The following is a 20,147-nucleotide window of genomic DNA, read 5'->3' on the forward strand; positions in this document are numbered from 1 at the left end:
ATACCATTCTGGTATTGGGGGGACAATTCCATGATCCCCCGGGTCTCTAGCACAGAACCCGGGTACTGCCAAACTGCTTTTCTGTGGTTTCCACTGCAGCTGCTGCCAACTCCTCAGACAGGATTCTGCCCTCCTGGGGTCCAGGCAGCCCTGGCCCAGGAATGCAGAACAAAGGATTTCCTCTGAGAGAGGGTGTTACACCCTCTCCCTTTGGAAATAGGTGTGAATGGCTGGGGAGGAGTAGCCTCCCCCAGCCTCTGGAAATGCTTTGATGGGCACAGATGGTGCCCATCTCTGCATAAGCCAGTCTACACTGGTTCAGGGATACCCCAGCCCTGCTCTGTCGCGAAACTGGACAAAGGAAAGGGGAGTTACCACTCCCCTGACCAGTACCTCCCAGGGGAGGTGCCCAGAGCTCCTCCAGTGTGTCCCAGAACTCTGCCATCTTGGAAACAGAGGTGTTGGGGGCACACTGGACTGCTCCGAGTGGCCAGTGCCAGCAGGTGACGTCAGAGACCCCCTCTGATAGGCTCTTACCTTTCTTGGTAGCCAATCCTCCTTTCTTGGTAGCCAAACCTCCTTTTCTGGCTATTTAGGGTCTCTGCTTTGGCGAATTCTTAACGAATGCAAGAGCTCACCAGAGTTCCTCTGCATCTCCCTCTTCGACTTCTACCAAGGATCGACCGCTGACTGCTCCAGGACGCCTGCAAAAACCGCAAAACAAAGTAGCAAGACGACTACCAGCAACATTGTAGCACCTCACCCTGCCGGCTTTCTCGACTATATCCGGGTGGTGCATGTTCTGGGGGTCGCCTGCCTTCACCGTGCACCAGAAGCCAAGAAGAAATCTCCTGTGGGTCGACGAATCTTCCCCCTGCTAACGCAGCCACCAAAAGACTGCATCACCGGTCCTCTGGGTCCCCTCTCATCCTGACGAGCGTGGTCCCTGGAACACAGGAACTCTAGCCAAGTGACTCCCGCAGTCCAGTGATCCTTCAGTCCAAGTTTGGTGGAGGTAAGTCCTTGCCTCCCCATGCTAAACTGCAAACCTGTGTACTGCGTGATTTGCAGCTGCTCTGGCACCTGTGCACTCATCCAGGATTTCCTTTGTGCACAGCCTAGCCTGGGTCCCCAGCACTCCGTCCTGCAGTGTTCAACCCTCTGAGTTGGCCTCAGACATCGTAGGACCCTCCTTTGTAACTCTGCGTGGACTCCGGATCACAAATTTTCTAAGTTCCTGTTCAGGTACTTCTGTGGGTGCTGCCTGCTTCTGTGGGGGCTCTCTGAGTTGCTGAGCACCCCCTCTGTCTCCTCCTCCAAGGGGCGACATCCTGGTCCTTCCTGGTCCTCAGCAGCACCCAAAAACCTCTACTGCGTCCCTTGCAGCTAGCAAGGCTTGTTTGCGGTATTTCTGCGTGGAAACACTTCTGCAACCTTCATCGCGACGTGGGACATCTTCCATCCAAAGGAGAAGTTCCTAGTCCTCTTCGTTCTTGCAGAAATCCAAGCTTCTTCCATCCGGAGGCAGCTTCCTTGCACCTTCATCCGGGGTTTCCTGGGCTCATGCCCCCCCTGGACACTCTTGCGACTATTGGGCTTGGTCCCCTTGCTTTGCAGGTCCTCAGGTCCAGGAATCCGTCTTCAGTGCACTACTGGTGTTTGTTGTTCTTGCAGAATCCCCCTATCACGACTATTGTTCTCTTTTTGGGGTAGTAGGTGTACTTTACTCCCACTTTTCAGGGTCTTGGGGTGGGGTATCTTGGACACCCTGACTGTTTTCTTACAGTCCCAGCGATCCTCTACAAGCTCCCATAGGTCTGTGGTCCATTCGTGATTCGCATTCCACTTTTGGAGTATATAGTTTGTGGTGCCCCTAGACCTATTTTCACCTTTTGCAATCTATTGTAATTCTACACTGTTTGCATTACTTTTCTGACTCTTCCTTACCTGTTTTGGGCTTGTGTACATATAACTTGTGTATATTACTTACCTTCTTACTGAGGGTACTCACTGAGATACTTGTGGCTTATTGTCATAAAAATAAAGTACCTTTATTTTTAGTAACTCTGAGTATTGTGGTTTCTTATGATACTGTGCATATGATATAAGTGGTATAGTAGGAGCTTTGCATGTCTCCTAGTTGAGCCTAAGGTGCTTTGCCATAGCTACCTCCTATCAGCCTAAGCTGCTAGAAACACCTCTATTCTACTAATAAGGGATAACTGGACCGGGAACAAGGTGTAAGTACCTTTGGTACCCACTACAAGCCAGGCCAGCCTCCTACATTGGTGGTGCAGCGGTGGGATAAGTACTTGCAACTGCTTTACCACTTTGTCTTTTTGTACTTTTCATAAGAGAATCTTATACCAAACAGTTCAGTGTATGTACACTTAACACAAAACGTTTGCTTTTATATCCTAAAACTTCTTACAAAGTTCTGAAAAGTTTCTTCAAACTTCTAAAAGTTAGAAAAAGGTTTTTTCTCTGTGGTTTCAAAAGTTCTGAAACTTTTTCTCTCTTCTACCTATCCTTAAACCTTTTACTGTCATGTCTGTTGTAGAGTCCACTCTCAAGACATTTAATGCAACTTATGAGAGTTTGAACCACAAGAGTTTAAGGGGTCTCTGCCTGGCTAGAGGTTTATGTATAGGAAAGAACCCTACAAAAGAGTTTCTGTTAAATATGCTTGTTGTGGATGACCAGAACCAGTCTGGCCCATCAAATGAGAGATTAGAAAAGGGAGAAGCTTCCCAGTCTGATTCAGAGGAGTTCCCAGGAGAAGCTGGGGAGGTTTCTGACAAGGGTCTGCCCCCTAGCAGGGCACCTAGTGATGCTGGTAGTGAGAAAGGGTCCCATCACAGTAGGGCATCCTTTATCCCAAGAGGCCAGGTTACCAGGACCCAGACAGTTAGAGACAGGTCCCCCTCTGAAGTTTCCAATTTGTCATCTGTGTCAAAGCATTCCCAACCCACCCAACCCGAGGATAACTTGTTAGAAAGGGAACTCAAAAAGTTGAGGGTTGAAGAGACCAGACTGAAGCTTAAACAGCAACAGCTGGCCTTAGATAGGGAATCCGTAGACATTGAGAAGGAAAGACAGAGGTTGGGGTTAGTTCCCCATGGTGGCAGCAGCAGTATTCCTGATAGTAATCCTGTTAGGGAGCAAGATTCCAGGAATCTGCGCAAGATAGTCCCCCCTTACAAGGAGGGGGATGACATCAATAAGTGGTTTGCTGCACTTCAGAGGGCCTGTACAGTACAGTTGGTCCCTCAAAGGCAGTGAGCTGCTATTTTGTGGCTATCTTTCACTGGAAAGGGTAGGGATAGGCTTCTTACTGTTAGAGAAAGTGAAGCTAACAACTACACAGTATTGAAAGATGCACTCTTGGATGGATTTGGCTTAACCACTGAACAATACAGGATTAAGTTCAGAGACACCAGAAAAGAGTCTTCTCAAGACTGGAGAGATTTTGTGGACTGTTCAGTGAAGGTCTTGGAAGGGTGGTTACATGACATTAAGTTATCTGACTATGAAAGCCTGTATACTCTTATTCTGAGATAGCATATTCTGAACAACTGTGTGTCTGACTTGTTGCACCAATACCTAATGGACTCGGATCTGACCTCTCCCCAAGAATTGGGAACAAAGGCAGACAAGTGGGTCAGAACAAGGGTGAACAGAAAAGTTCATACAGGGGTTGACAAGGATGGCAAGAAGAAGGATGGTAAGTCTTCTGACAAGGGTGGGGACAAAAGTAAACATTCTGAGTCTTCATCAGGCCCACAACAACCCTCTGGGGGTGGTGGGTCCAAATCATCTTCCAATAATCAATCTAAAAAGCCTTAGTGTTATTTGTGTAAAGTCAAAGGCCATTAGGCAACTGATTCCAGTTGTCCAAAGAAAATCACCAAACCACCCACCACCACAACCCCTGCTGCAAATTATAGTGCCCCTAGTAATAGCAGTGGTGGTGGGAAATCTTCTAATAGCCAATCCAAGGGTGTAGCTGGGCTTACTATTGGCAATGTAGTTAGGGTTGGTCTTGTAAGGGAGACCACAGAAGCTGTTTTAGTCTCTGAAGGTGCCATTGATTTGGCCACCTTGGTTGCTTGTCCCCTTAATATGGATAAGTACAAGCAAATTCCCCTAATAGATGGTGTTGAGGTTCAGGCCTACAGGGACACAGGAGCCATTGTAACTATGGTGATAGGAAAAACTAGTCCACCCTGAACAACACCTACTTGGTCAGCAGTACCAAGTGACAGACGCTCATAACAACACTCTTAGCCACCCCAGGGCTGTTGTGAATCTCAACTGTTGGGGGGGGGGGTGTTTACTGGTCTAAAAAAAGTTGTGGTTGCCTCACATTTATCTGTAGACTGTCTACTAGGGAATGATTTAGTGACTTAATCTTGGGCAGAAGTGGAGTTGGAGGCTCATGCAACAATGCTGGACATTCCGGGGAATATTTTTGCTTTAACCAGGGCTCAGGCCAAAAAGCAAAGAGGACAGGGTAATTTGGATCCTGGAACAATGGACCAAGTGTTCCCTAAAGCTAGGGGTAGCAAGGGTAAATCCCTACCCACTGTCCCTCCCTCTACAGATGATTCCCCTTCTGAGGAAGAGAAATTTCCTCCTTGTGCAAAACCTACACCAGAGGAGCTGGCAGCAGACACTGAGAGCTTTTGGGTGGAGGGGGGGGCCTGCCAGGGAAGAGCTGAGTGTGGCACAGCAAACCTGTCCCACATTAGAGGCTCTCAGACAGCAAGCTGTCAAACAGCAAAATGGGGATGTCAGTGACATCCATAGAGTATACTGGGAAGATAACCTCTTGTACACAGAGTCAAGGAACCCAAAACCTGGAGCAGCCAGGAGATTGGTCATTCCCCTTCAGTACAGAGAGTTTCTTCACACTCTAGCACATGACATTCCTTTGGCTGGGCATGTGGGCCAGATAAAAACTTGGGAAAGACTTGTCCCCTTGTTTCACTGGCCTCGTATGTCAGAGGACACCAAAGATATTTGCAAGTCTTGTGTGACCTGCCAAGCCAGTGGCAAGACTCGTGGCACTCCAAATGCCCCTCTAATTCCACTCCCAGTGTTTGGGGTGTCCTTTGAAAGGGTAGGGGTTGACATAGTTGGCCCCCTTGACCCTCCTACTGCTTCAGGCAATAGATTTATCTTGGTGGTTGTGGACCATGCCACAAGATATCCCGATGCCATACCTTTAAGGACCACTACAGCTCCTGCAGTGGCAAAGGCCCTACTGGGAATCTTTTCCAGGGTGGGTTTTCCTAAAGAGGTAGTATCAGACAGAGGTAGCAACTTCATGTCTGCATACTTGAAAGCAATGTGGAAGGAGTGTGGTGTTACCTACAACTTTGCCACCCCTTACCATCCACAGACAAATGGACTGGTAGAGAGGTTTAATAAAACTCTCAAAGGTATGATAATGGGACTCCCTGAAAAACTCAGGAGGAGATGGGATGTCCTGTTACCTTGCCTCTTTTTTGCTTACAGGGAGGTACCCCAGAAAGGAGTGGGCTTCAGCCCCTTTGAACTCCTCTTTGGGCACCCTGTAAGAGGTCCACTCACTCTTGTGTAGGAGGGTTGGGAACAGCCTTTAAAAGCTCCTAAGCAGGATATAGTGGACTATGTATTTGGCCTAAGATCCAGAATGGCTGAGTACATGAAAGGCCATTAAAAACCTTCAGGCCAGCCAGGAGCTGCAAAAGCAATGGCATGACCAGAAGGCTGTTCTGATTTATTACCAACCAGGACAGAAGGTGTGGGTATTGGAGCCTGTGGCCCCAAGAGCACTCCAAGACCAATGGAGTGGACCCCATCTAATTGTTGAGAAAAAGGGTGAGGTTACCTATTTGGTAGACCTGGGCACTGCCAGGAGTCCCCTTAGGGTGATTCATGTCAACCGCCTAAAACCCTACTATGACAGCGCTGATCTCACCCGGCTCATGGCAACAGATGAGGGACAGGAAGAAGAGAGTGACCCTCTCCCTGATCTCTTTTCCATCATTGAATCAGATGCCTTAGTGGAGGGAGTCGTTTTAGCAGATTTTCTGACTGCAGAACAGAAAGGCAACTGCATCAATCTCCTAAGGCAATTTTCTGACCTATTTTCACTTGTACCAGGTATAACATCCTGGTGTGACACACAATTGATACTGGAGACAGCCTGCTTGTCAAAAGTAAAATTTATAGGCAGCCTGAACATGCCAGAGACTGCATTAAACAAGAGATGCAGAAAATGATGGATTTGAGTGATTGAACCTTCTGAAAGCCCATGGGCTAGCCCAGTGGTGCTTGTACCAAAACCTCACACCAAAGATGGAAAGAGGGAGATGAGGTTTTGTGTAGACTACAGAGGTCTCAATCAGGTAACAAAAAGTGATGCTCACCCTTTACCCAGGGCAGATGAGCTCATTGATACACTGGCATCTGCCAAGTATCTTAGCACTTTTGATCTGACTGCAGGGTATTGGCAGATCAGATTGGCAGAAGATGCTGAACCAAAGACTGCATTTTCTACTATAGGAGGGCACTACCAATTCACAGTAATGCCCTTTGGTTTGAAAAATGCACCTGCCACTTTTCAGAGGTTGGTGAACACAGTCCTGCAAGGGTTGGAGGCTTTCAGTGCAGCATATCTTGATGTTATTGCTGTCTTTAGCGCTCAACCTGGGATGAGCACCTGGTCCACCTTTGGAAAGTTTTGGAGGCCCTGAAAAAGGCAGGCCTCACTATCAAGGCCTCAAAGTGCCAGATAGGGCAGGGGAAAGTGGTTTATCTGGGCCACCTGGTAGGTGGAGAACAGATTGCACCACTACAGGGGAAAATCCAGACAATCATGGATTGGGTTCCCCCTACAACTCAGACCCAGGTGAGAGCCTTTTTAGGCCTCACAGGGTACTACAGGAGATTCATAAAAAATTATGGCTCCATAGCAGCCACTCTTAATGATCTCACAAGCAGGAACATGCCTAAGAAGGTTTTATGGACAGCTAGCTGTCAGAAAGCTTTCGAGGAGCTAAAACAGGCCATGTGCTCTGCACCTGTCCTAAAAAGCCCATGTTACTCCAAGAAATTCATTGTTCAAACTGATGCATCTGAATTAGGGGTAGGGGTAGGGGCAGTCTTATCACAACTGAATTCTGGGGGCCAGGATCAACCAGTTGCTTTTATCAGCAGAAGGTTGAACCCTAGAGAAAAGCGTTGGTCTGCCATAGAGAGGGGGGCCTTTGCTGTGGTCTGGGCACTGAAAAAATTGAGGCCATACCTCTTTGGCACTCACTTTATTGTTCAGACAGACCACAAACCTCTACTTTGGCTAAAACAAATGAAAGGTGAAAACCCTAAATTGTTGAGGTGGTCCATGTCTCTACAGGGAATGGACTATACAGTGGAACATAGATCTGGGAGTACCCACTCCAATGCAGATGGACTCTCCAGATGTTTCCACTTAGACAATGAAGACTCATCAAGTCATGGCTAGTCTTATTGTCCTTCGTTTGGGGGGGTTGTGTAGGAAAGTACCATCTTGCCTGGCATGCTACCCCCATATTTCACTATATGTATGTTGTTTTAGCCCTTGTGTCACTGGGAGCCTGCCAGGCAGGACCCCAGTGCTCATAAAATGTGCCCTGTATGTGTTCCCTGTGTGGTGCCTAACTGTATCACTAAGGCTCTGCTAACCAGAACCTCAGTGTTTATGCTCTCTCTGCTTTCTAAATTTGTCACTGCAGGCTAGTGACTAAATTTACCAATTCTCATTGGCACACTGGTACACCCATATAATTCCCTTGTATATGGTACTTAGGTACCCAGGGTATTGGGGTTCCAGGAGATCCCTATGGGCTGCAGCATTTCTTTTGCCACCCATAGGGAGCTCAGACAATTCTTACACAGGACTGCCACTGCAGCCTGCGTGAAATAACGTTAATGTTATTTCACAGCCATTTTTCCCTGCACATAAGTAACTTATAAGTCACCTATATGTCTAACCCTCACCTGGTGAAGGTTGGGTGCCAAGTTACTTAGTGTGTGGGCACCCTGGCACTAGCCAAGCTGCCCCCTCATCGTTCAGGGCAAATTCCCTGGACTTTGTGAGTGCGTGGACACCATTACACGCGTGCACTATACATAGGTCACTACCTATGTATAGCTTCACAATGGTAACTCCGAACATGGCCATGTAACATGTCTAAGATCATGGAATTGTCCCCCCAATACCATTCTGGTATTGGGGGACAATTCCATGATCCCCCGGGTCTCTAGCACAGAACCCGGGTACTGCCAAACTGCCTTTCCGGGGTTTCCACTGCAGCTGCTGCCAACCCCTCAGACAGGATTCTGCCCTCCTGGGGTCCAGGCAGCCCTGGCCCGGGAAGGCAGAACAAAGGATTTCCTCTGAGAGAGGGTGTTACACCCTCTCCCTTTGGAAATAGGTGTGAAGGGCTGGGGAGGAGTAGCCTCCCCCAGCCTCTGGAAATGCTTTGATAGGCACAGATGGTGCCCATCTCTGCATAAGCCAGTCTACACTGGTTGAGGGATCCCCCAGCCATGCTCAGGTGTGAAACTGGACAAAGAAAAGGGGAGTTACCACTCTCCTGACCAGTACCTCCCAGGCGAGGTGCCCAGAGCTCCTCCAGTGTGTCCCAGAACTCTGCCATCTTGGAAACAGAGGTGTTGGGGGCACACTGGTCTGCTGTGAGTGGCCAGTGCAAGCAGGTGACGTCAGAGACCCCCTCTGATAGGCTCTTACCTTTCTTGGTAGCCAATCCTCTTTTCTTGGTAGCCAAACCTCCTTTTCTGGCTATTTAGGGTCTCTGTTTTGGGGAATTCTTCAGATAACGAATGCAAGAGCTCACCAGAGTTTCTTTGCATCTCCCTCTTCGACTTCTACCAAGGATCGACCGCTTACTGCTCCAGGATGCCTGCAAAACCGCAACAAAGTAGCAAGACGACTACCAGCAACATTGTAGCACCTCATCCTGCCAGCTTTCTCGACTGTTTCCAGGTGGTGCATGCTCTGGGGGTCGCCTGCCTTCACCCTGCACCAGAAGCCAAGAAGAAATCTCCTGTTGGTCGACGGAATCTTCCCCCTGCTAACGCAGGCACCAAAAGACTGCATCACCGGTCCTCTGGGTCCCCTCTCATCCTGACGAGCGTGGTCCCTGGAACACAGGAGCTCTATCCAAGTGACTCCCACAGTCCAGTGATCCCTCAGTCCAAGTTTGGTGGAGGTAAGTGCTTGCCTCCCCATGCTAGAATGCAAACCTCTGTACTGCGTGATTTGCAGCTGCTCCGACTCCTGTGCACTCTTCCAGGATTTCCTTTGTGCACAGCCTAGCCTGGGTCCCCAGCACTCCGTCCTGCAGTGCTCAACCCTCTGAGTTGGCCTCCAATGTCGTGGGACCCTCCTTTTGTAACTCTGCGTGGACTCCGGCTCACAAATCTTCTAAGTGCCTGTTCAGGTACTTCTGCGGGTGCTGCCTGCTTCTGTGGAGGCTGAGTTGTTGAGCGCCCCCTCTGTGTTCTCCTCCAAGGGGCGTCATCCTGGTACTTCCTGGTCCTCAGCAGCACCCAAAAACCTCTACCGTGTCCCTTGCAGCTAGCAAGGCTTGTTTGCGGTATTTCTCTGTGGGAACACTTCTGCAACCTTCATCGCGACCTGGGACATCTTCCACTGTTATCAGTAGGAGACTTTAGGATAGTGTAGATGTCGGAAAGTAAATGTTTATCACCCATTTATGGTGCACAGCTATTTTTTTAATTTAGTAAGAAGCCTAATGGCATGCGGTTGGACCCATAGGTGTGAGACCCAGTGCTTAGCCGCTACCTAGTGCCAATATTTGTTGTCTTGGAGTTGTGGGGAGCCAAACACTCCTATGTGGTCAGATAAGTAACCCACCCGCTTATAGTTGGCTGCTTGTCATTCCTGATAGCCTGTTCCTATGTGCGTGGGTGGAAATGCTGGATTCCCTATGAGGGGGGTGAGCGGGAGATAGGAGAGGACCGACCCTTTGTCACCATCGCTTTGTCCCATACCATCAGGGTCAATTAGTTAACGGGGAGATGGGGTGGTAATTTTTGGGGAGCCACAGTACCTTCCATATATGGATCCTAGCTACGACTTGGTCCATGAAGCACCATGCTTTTCAGTGAGGGTCCTGTTTCATTTAACCGTATTCAGAGTTGGGCGGCCAGATAATAATTGTTTGTGAGCTGTAGTAGTTCAAGGCACCTATCCGTGACTGAAAGGTATGCTTGTCGCCTAGCCATCTGGGGTTTCCTACCACCCAAGACGTAGGTCTCTATTGCAAGCTGTAAGTGTGTGTGTGTGTGGGGGGGGGGTGTCTGTGTGTCTGTCTGTGTCTGTGTGTCTGTGTAGTGAAATGTATAATGTATAGGGTGTTGGTGGCAAGGTCATTTTTACAGCAGCGAGTCTGCCAGTCCAGGAAAGGCCTCCTGATGTGCAACTCTACAGGTCCTTGTGGGCTGTCTCTAGGAGCGCTCTGTAGTTAAACTCCACCATCTCACTAGTGGAGGAACACAAGGTAAGACCCATGTATGGCACCCCTTTACTTACCCATTGGAAGGGGAAGCTCTGTTCCAGGGTGGCCCGGTCTGCTTGACGAACGGTTAGTTTGAGGATCTTGGTCTTGTGTGCATTCATTTTAAAGCATAAGGCCTCTCCAAAGGCCCTAAGTGCCTCTGTAAGTGGGGGTAAGGATGTAAGGGGCTGGGTCAGTGCAGGCATCACTTCATCAGCATAAAGGACCAGTTTATGCTAATGGGACCCAAAGGGGATGTCCCTAATCAGTGTATTCACACGTACCTGGTACCTGGTCCGCCAAGGGTTCTATGTAGAGTGCAAAAAGAATCAGAGAATGAGGGCAACCCTGCCTGGTCCCCCTGGTGATAGCGAAGGTCCGAAGTGCTGGTAACTCATGCCTGGGCAGTCGGATTTATGTAGTTACTCCAGACACACTTTTGGAATTATCGCCCAAGGCCTGCCCTCTCCAGTACGAGCCAGAGGAACAGCCAGTGCACCTGTTCGACTGCCTTCTCCCCATCGAGACATTAGCAGTGCTGGCACCAGTGAGCGGGCCACTTGTCCATGAAGTAGGGAGATGCTTAGTATTATCACTGCAGCCCCTTTATGGGATACAGCCGGTCTGGTCTGGGTCAACCAACCCCTGCAGGTAGGGGTTCAACCGAGCCTCCAAGACCTCTATGAAAAGCTTAGCATCCACATTTAAGAGGAAAATGGTGCGGCATGCTGCAAATTGCAGGTAATCTTTCTCAAATTAAGGTCTGATTGTGATAATTGCTGCTCTCATGGAAGGGGTGAGTGTGCCTGAGTGCCCAATGGTATTGCACAGTCATAGTTGGGATCCAAATAGTTTATTAAATGCAGGGATGAAGCTGTCGGATCCCAGGGCCTTCCCAGCTGCAGTCTGGATATGGCAGTGAGAACCTCATTGAGGTGGAGATCCACCTCACGCTTAAGGACATCAGTATTGGGTATGCAAGTAAGCTGCTCTGGAGGCAGAAACCACAGACAATCTTCCACAGGCAGCTATTCTACTTTGTGAAGAGTAGCATAAAAGAGCTCAAAGACCTAGTTGACATCCCTGTCCTGGCAGACTCAGCTGCCATCCTCCAAGCTAATCTCTGAGTTCTGGTGTTGCTGTGTTTGAGCTCTCAGTTTATGAGCTGAAGGATGCCTGTCTTATTACTCCTTACATAATAATTTTGCCTTGTCCGGAGCAAGGTGTACTCCCCTATCCCAGTCCAGTGCCCTAAGCTTTGTCCTGGCCAGGGTCAGCTGTCTCTGTAGCCTGTGTGTGCTTGGGAACTTCTTCTTTGTCGGAAACCCGGGTCTCCAAGTCATGTCTCTTCTGTTGCTCCCAATTGACCTTTGTGGAGATCAAAAGGAAAGCCTCCCGACCACCGCTTTTAATGTTTCCCAGAGGAAAGAGATAGGTGTGTCATTATTCTCAAGGAATTGTTCAGTAACAGCCTGTACCTCTTTTTGGGTACAGTCGTATGTGAGCATTTGTCATTGAGCCACAAGTAGAGGCCATGGGCCTCAATGGCAGTGGTCATGAATGTAAGTGTGATCGGGGAGTGATTAGTCAATGCCACCACTTCAATTTTCGTCTGTTTCAGTGTTGCCAAGGTGCACGAGGAGACCAGGAAGAAGTCAATGCAAGTGTATGTCTGGCAGGCTATGGAAAAGAATATGTATCCCCTGGAAGTGGGGAGTTTAGCACTTTAGGTGTCAGACCCACGTCTGCAAGCCAGCCCTGCCCTGGGTCCTTGAAGGCACTGGCTTGTTCGACTCTCTGCGCAGATCTGTCAAGGGAGTTGTTGTGGACGAGACGGAAGTCACCCCCCCCCCACACACTACTTTGTGAGGATTGGGAGTAGCTCTCGCCAGACCCAAGGTCCTTAGCACAAACTGTTCTTTATGGTCAATAGGGGAATATAGTGTTGCAAGGGTGAAGATGTGTGCATTGATGGTAAGGCGGATAAAAAGAAGCCCCCTAGGGACCTCCGCTTGGGTGTTTACTGCTTGACTAGGGTAGTGGCTGGCTAGGAGAATGGTGACCTCTGCTGTCTTACTGGGGCCAAAGGAGAAGTATAGTCTAGCAAACCAGCAGTAGCGGAGCCTTCCACATCCTTTCTGAGGTGGTGCATCTCTTGCTGTAGGATGATGTCACAGTGAGAGTCTTTTAGAGAGGCTTGGTGGAGGATTTGAGGCCCTGGATATTATAGCTTAGTATCTTGACCATCTGAAAACAAAGTCGGGGAGGCGAGGTACGTCAGCCTCTGGTGTAAGTGCCTCATAGATTTCAGAAAAGCTCTGGTGCCTCACCCAGAAAGCAAAGGCAGTCATATAAAAGGATGATAAGCTTGGGGGAAATAACAAAACTCATTCCCTCCATTAGAGTTCCCAAAGTCTAGAAAAGCGACTACGTTGAAGCATTAAAGGTGAGCCAGGTGAGGTGGAAGCCTCGCCAACCTGAGGTGGGTAGTAGATAGCAAATCTTACTGTGGCTGCCATCCAACCTGAGTTCAAAGGGGGCAGATCTAACTCCAGGTTCATGGGGTCTGCATACAGACAAAACTGATTACCAACAGGTCAGGGTCTGTCTTATGTGGAGTCTTGGTTGGTGTTGTGGTCTCTCAGCTTCTGAAGGAGTGTACTTTGGTCACACCAGCTTTCGTTGTAGTGGGTTTGGAAGTGGCTGTCTGTTAGTGGCATCGCTACCTGTTTTTCGAGATAAAGAGTTGAGTGCTCTGAATCTGCTAGCAGTCGAAGGACTTCATTAGTATCTACCACCACTGTCAGACCATGTGAATTGTATTTTTTCAAACAAATGAGAATTTAAAGGGGTGCACCATTTCTACTTTATGACGTGGTTCCAGAGGTAGGAGGTGATTGGGCGAAAGAGGTGACAATGCTGTGAAGTGACAAATCCTGAAAAAAGCTGTACTTTTATGCCTTTGAACATCACTGGACTTTGGTTCCTGGCTGCTGCTAGTATGGCTTCTTTCTGTTTGTAGTTGTGAACACAAGTCAGGATATCCTGAGTTTGTTCTGGTGGTGCAGCAGGGTGGCCAGCTCTGTGCATGTGGTCAACCACTATCTCTGTGTCTGCCCTTTCTGAGTGTAGATGGTGCAATAGACAGATGACATTGGACTCCAGGTCCCCTTCATCAGCTTGTAGAGGAACCCCTTTAATGCAAATGTTCAACTTGCGCTATCTGTTCTCCAAGTCCTCTATGTGGAGCTGCAGGTATAGATTCTGCTTTCAAAGGTCCACCTGCTTCCTTCTGTGTTTCTCCAGTTCCTCCTCCTGAGCATCCCCACCAGTCTCCAGAATTGCCATCTATTCGGTCACATCCTTCCAGACTTCCTTGAGTTGTGTTGCCACAATGTCCCAAATAACCAATATATCCTTGCGAGTTTAGCATATGGCTGGGTGCATTATGGGGTAGCGTGATGAGCAAAAAACTATGGATTTAAGCCAGATTTAACCCAAATCTGTGACTGGGGGTAAATATGTGGGTTGTTCAGCTTTCGTCGATCATCTGTTCTTTTTGCTTTTCTTGTCCTAAGTAGAAAGGGTATGCCCAGACGTGGGTCCTGTGCTCACTGTGCCACTGGATTCAAGCTAGCCTGGCTGATGAGGGGTGATACCCTGAAACTGGTCCCAGGATGCTTGTTTCCAGTACAGGGAGGACCTTGCCTGGCATTCGGGCTGGGCTGTTCCCATGGGGAGCAGGGTCAAGACTGATTTGCAAATGGCTGGGTCCAAACTTGGGTGGCGTGGTGAGCAATAAACAATGTATTTAACCCAGATCTGTGACTGACAGAGAGGGCCACCATGAATGGCTGGGTGACAGGGGCCAGGAGATCGTCTGCGCCATCTCCTGTGGTGCCAAGAGTTCCACAGCAGGTTCCTCGGGCATGGAGATCAGCCTTTTTTACTGCCACCTTTGTGAGCATGCTTTTTAACGGGGAGTCATTCTTTACCCCATGGCTTCCCTTCAAGGCCCACTGAGTCTACAATGTCCGGATCCGTAAGGTGGGAGGGGCCTGCTGCACGTCAAGGCCCAATAGCATCCACTGTGCTCCAAAGGTGGCCCCACCTTAAGGCCGAAGTGGGGAGGGGCGAATCACGCCTGACCCTATCAGGAGAGGACAGCCAACAAAGTCCTAGTCACTGGATCAGGGCCCGTTCCCAGAGGGCCCAGTCTCTCCAGCCCCACAGCATACCGGTGGCAGGCAGTGTTGTGAGAGGCCCGGGTAACAATCCTTAAAGGACGGGCAGACTGACGGTGCCACGCTGCAGAAGTGAGACAGTGATTTTTGTTCAATGTAGGAGGCCACCCGTATACTTTGGAGTGGGGGTTTTTGACCCCACTGGAAGGCCCGTTCCACCACAAGGGCACCGCCGCAGCCTCCAACCAGTAGGTGATGAGGCAAGGGTGCCACAAAAGGGCCCAGGTGATGGGTTCCTCAGTCGCTAGAGAGCTGCATGTGGGAGCAGCTAAGTGTTCTGCTGCAGGCAACAGCTGCAGCAGGTTCTTCAGGGCTGCTGTGGCTCCAGAGACAGTGTCCTGCACTGGGGACTACCCATTTTTCCCCCAGGGGGGTCCGTGACCTCTCACAAGGGCCAGCTCCCACTCTCAGGGCCTCTTGTAGCTTCCTCTCTTTGTGCAATGGGATGGGGGACCGCATTCAGCAATTAGGCCTGAGTAGCGGGCCCTGCCAGGCTTGAGGGGAGCGCAGCCAGGAGCAGTCAAGTGTGTGTGTGTGCGTGTGTGTGTGTGTTTGTGTGGCAGGTTTGACAGAGCCATCGGGGCTGAACAGTCATCAGTAATCCAAAAAGGCATTGCCACGCCACGCTGCAGGCGAGAGGTGGCAGTCACAGCCAACTGCGGGAGGTCACCTTCCAACTCTGGAAGTAGTCAGCGACTCCCATGGGTACCCTCACTTCTCACAGGGCACCAGGGACAGGCTGCACCGGCGATGGAGGTTGTCAGACCATAGAGCTTAGGAAAATCTTAGCAATCAGTCTTCTTGGCCACGCCCTCCTGCCCCCAATCTTTAAACATTCAAAGCAAGGTGAGTGACAGGTACCTGTGACAAGAGTGCTCTCACTATGCCTGTGGGATAGTGGTGAAAACATGATGCAAGTCTCTCCACGTACCAACAGAATTCATCACTGCAAGACGTCCCATTGTTATATGTGGTATCTTTGGCTAAACACAGCTTTTTACCTTGCTTCACTTTACTGCAGGGGTCTTTGAGCCTATAGTTACAATATTAATAACAACATTTAAAGTCCTAGAAAACATTGTGATGTCTGTTAAAAGGTCAGGGCTGGCCTAAAATTAGACTTTTGTCATGGGACTCTTGGCAACTATGAATGTTCACACAATAAATTTTAAAAAGAATTTATTTGCAGCACACAATTTCATTTGGTGATTGAATAAATAAACTGTGCTTTATGTACAGTGGAAATCTTGTTACATATAAATAAAAGATTTAAAAACTTTAGTTGTTGCAAACATAGCCCTGGACAGGCAAAATTGCATGATCTAGGTCCTGGATTCCCAGTGAATACTGGGGACATAATCTTTAATTTCTCTTGAAATTATCTCAAGCCCTAATTATCTCAAGCTCCAGTCACTCTTTAATATCAGCATTTGAAGCCTGATGAGTAAAAACAGATGGCGAACTTTGTGCTCTGTATTCCAATTCAAATAAGGCTGCATTTGTTTTATATTGCATGAGGATCAAACCTATTAATATGTGACCTGGTAAAAGCACCAGGCTATATCTCAAGCAATCAGTCATGAATTTGTAAAGCACATCAAATCACACATGAGGGTCTCAAGACGCTGGAGTTGCTAACAGCTCCGAGATGATCTGTTTATTTGAACTGCCAGGTCATGAGTTCTCTCTTGAATTGCTGGAGCGATGGGGCGGTCCTGATGTGCAGAGGAAGGTTGTTCTGGGGTTGGCTCCGAGGAAGAGGGAGGTGGATCATAGGTATCTGGTTGGTTGGTGGAAGGCCATGCGTTTGTTGAAGCGTGCTGGTCCTTCATTGTGCAAGGCTTTGTATGCGTAGGTCAACACCCTGAACTGGCACCTTTTAAGGATTGAGAGCCAGTGTAGCTTCTTGAGGTGGGGTGTGGTTTCGTCTGGGGAGGTTGAAGATGAGTCTGGTTGCTGAGTTTTGTATTGTCTGTAGTCACTTCAGGAGGCGTGCAGTGATTCCTATGTTGAGTGTGTCCCCCAAGTCCAGCCTGCTGGTGACGAGGGCCTGCGTTGGTCCTTCTGGTGTTTACTGGAAGCCACCTAAAGATCTTGCACTGCATGCATAGGGTGTGGAAGCAGGCAGAAGAGACTGCGTTTATCTGTTTAGCACGCTGCCTAAGATGATGCCAAGGTTGCAAGCGTGGTCTGTCGAGGAAGGGGATTGGCTGAGGTCGGCAGTCCACTTTGCGTCGTTCCATGGCGAGGTGTTGTTCCCGAAGATAAGGAGTTCAGTTTTCTACGTGTTGAGATTGAGACAGTTGCCGTTCATCCTGTTGGTGATGTTCAACATACATCTTCACCACCGTAGTTGGCTCTGGTGGTGAAGGGGTCTTCTGACAGTGAGAGGGTGAGCTGTGTGTCGGCGTAGGAGATGGTATTAGCCAGGGGATCATGTAAGTTTTGAAGAGGGTGAGACTGAAGAACTATCTTTGGGGGATGCCGCAGATGATCTTCAATGGTTCTGAGGTGAGTGGTGGGAGACAAATTCTTTGGGTTCTTCCGGTGAGGTATGAGACTATCCATTTTAGGACGTCTCCCCGGATTCTGATGTGGGGGAGTCTGTTGATCAGGATAAGATGGGAGATGGTGTTGAAGGCGGCTGACAGGCCCAGCAGGATGAGGCTGCCATTTCGCCACAGTCCAGAAGGGCCCTGATGTCATCATTGGCTGCGATCAGGGCTGTCTCAGTGCTGTGGTTGACTCAGATTCTGGATTAAGAGAAGTCCAGGAATTTGTTGTGTTCTAGGTATTCGGTGAGTTGCTGGTTGATTGCTTGCTCGAGAACCTTCGATAGAAAGGGAGCAGTGAGATGGGCCAGTAGTTTTCAAGTTTGGTTGGGTCGGCAGAACGTTTCTTCAAGAGGGTTCTCACTTCAACATGTTTCCAGGCCTCAGGGAAGGAAGCAGAGGTGATGGAGGTGTTCAGGACTTTCTTGAGCTTATTGCCAGTCATCTTGCTCCTGAGGTTGAATACATGTTGGGGACATGAGTCCATGGGAGCTCGAGAGTGCACAGAGTTCATGGGAGATTGTGGTTTGAGTTGAGAGGGTCCCAGTGGGTGAGCAGGTGCTCAGTGTTTGTGTTCATGGAAGTAAGTAGGTTGGCTGGCTTCTGTGCGGTCTGCTAGGGCGTTCTTAGGAGGTGGTGGTACTGGTTAAGTGCTGTCTTGAAGGTGGTGTAGTCTTCTGTCTCTTAGCTGGTGCGCTGTTTCCTTCCTATCTGAATCCATGCTTAATCCAGGACTTGAGCCCTTAAGGAAAACATTTAATTCCAGAGCAGACATTGCCCCCTGTGTGTCTTGCTTTCATTTAAATAGGTGTAGCATACTCATAACGTTTTTCATAAAGATGCTGTTGTCGCTGCTTAATGTATATTTCTCTCCAGAGTAGCTTTTTAAAGGAGCCTTCTTCTCAGTGGATAAACGGTATCGCCAGCAGATGACAGTCATCATACCCAGTACATATGTGCTGGTTATATCCATTTCCAAACGGAGCATTAACATTCTCAGGCCGTTTGCTTAACTTAATCTTGACTTAATGCTTTGGAATTTAGTTGAAAGATGTGATCCTTATGACTTCCCCAAGTAGACATAGTTTTTGACCACTTCCAGTTTTTCTTTCCCCAAGTACCAGCTGAATTGTATTTTCGTTAAATGATGCTTTCATTTGCATGTCAGTATTTTGCTTTTGGGTATACTTATTTTTAGAAAATGATCATCTGCATAGGATTGGAGTTGATCTAGCCTTTTTACAGGCCTTGGAGGGTGGGATCTAGTAGCACTATATAATCCACGTTTAGTAAGCAGTTTATTTCTTTACCACCAACTCTTGGGGGTCCCCTTTAACTGACACGAGGGTTGCTGGTAAACCATAGTCATACAAAGAAAATAACATAGGGGCCAACAAGCACCCCTGTTTTAGCCCATTATGTGTATCTACTTTTGTAGAAAGACCTTGTTTTCCTTCCAGCAGCACTTCACACCAGGTCGAAGTGTGCAGTGCTACTATTACATTCAGTAGACATTGGGTTATGCCAATAGATGCTAATTTCTTTCAAAGAGATGGTTTGTCAAACAAATTGAATTCTGTAGAAAAGTCTATGAAAGCTGCATGTAGAATTTGCCATTTGGTTCACGTGTATTTTTCAGTAATTTCTTGAGTTATTACGATATTGTCAAGTGTAGCACATTTCGGTCTGAAACCTGTCTTTTCCCTCAGGAGAATCGTTTTTTTTTTTTTTGCTAATCCAGTTTTGTAAATTGACTAAATGCTTTTTACAAATATCTTGCCAGTCGCATCCAGCAGTGCTATTTGTCAGTAATTACTCAGAAGGGATCTATCTCCCATCTTATATCACGCAACAGCAGCACCACCTTAACATAGTCTGGCAGAGAGTGCAGAAAAGCAGTGGTAAACTAGCTTAATGCATCAGGTTTGAGGTGTCTTACAATGATGGTCTATAACTACAAATTATTTTTCTGTAATTAAAAATGTTTATGGTTCCTCAAGGCACTATGCTTTTGGCAAGGTTGACTGTCCGTGCAATGTTATAATATTCAGTAATGAGTAAGTGAATGCTTCCCAGCTGTGTCCAGGAACTTCTGTATTAAAATATTTTAATATACCGCAGTTGCTTTTTTAATCCATTAATAGCCCTGTAACACAGACAGAGTTCTGACAGAGTGAGTGTGAGAGGTAATGCAATATAAAATAGGTTTATGGATATTCGATCTTTCTTGGCTTACTAAAAGCTATCCTTGCGCCCCAAAGCAGTGCTTTACATTGTTTTGGGAAGGAAAAATGTGAGCATGTCAGTCTTGTGCTTTAATGTTCCATTGACTTCCCAGTGAATCTAGAGCTTGGTTTAAGACTTGTATCACCATAGACGCTTACACCTTGCTACTCCCATCTATTTAGCAGAAAAACTGAACATTTCCAATGATCATTGGTTTCTGCACTGTAGTCACTGTTTTCTTGAACTTTAAACCTTCAAAAATGAACAGTCTATGACCCAGTCGGTTTCTGGCAATGCAATAAGAGTTTACAGGTTACTTCTTCCATCAGTTAGTACCATTCTAGTTACTGTCCCCCTAACTGCTTTACTCATTGATGCTCCTTCTCCCATTCAAAGCCCTCCTCGATTTTTTTCTACGGCCTAGAAATTGCATGCCTATAATCGGTACATTAAATCTAATAATGTTGCATAATATATGACTAACCACAACATTTTCAACTAAGACTGAGCTGCATGGAGTAGCATTTGTAAAGCTCTTCAGCACCTCGTCAGTG

At 48.0% G+C, this 20,147-nt stretch overlaps 1 protein-coding gene across 1 annotated transcript in view; it reads left to right on the forward strand.

The window, feature by feature from the left end:
• Positions 1-20,147, forward strand: part of HK1 (hexokinase 1) — a 1,372,133-nt gene that overhangs the window by 580,675 nt on the left and 771,311 nt on the right. The window lies entirely within an intron of this gene.

Source organism: Pleurodeles waltl, chromosome 6 (genome assembly GCF_031143425.1).
Source record: "Pleurodeles waltl isolate 20211129_DDA chromosome 6, aPleWal1.hap1.20221129, whole genome shotgun sequence".
In the NCBI taxonomy this organism is placed as follows: domain Eukaryota; kingdom Metazoa; phylum Chordata; class Amphibia; order Caudata; family Salamandridae; genus Pleurodeles; species Pleurodeles waltl.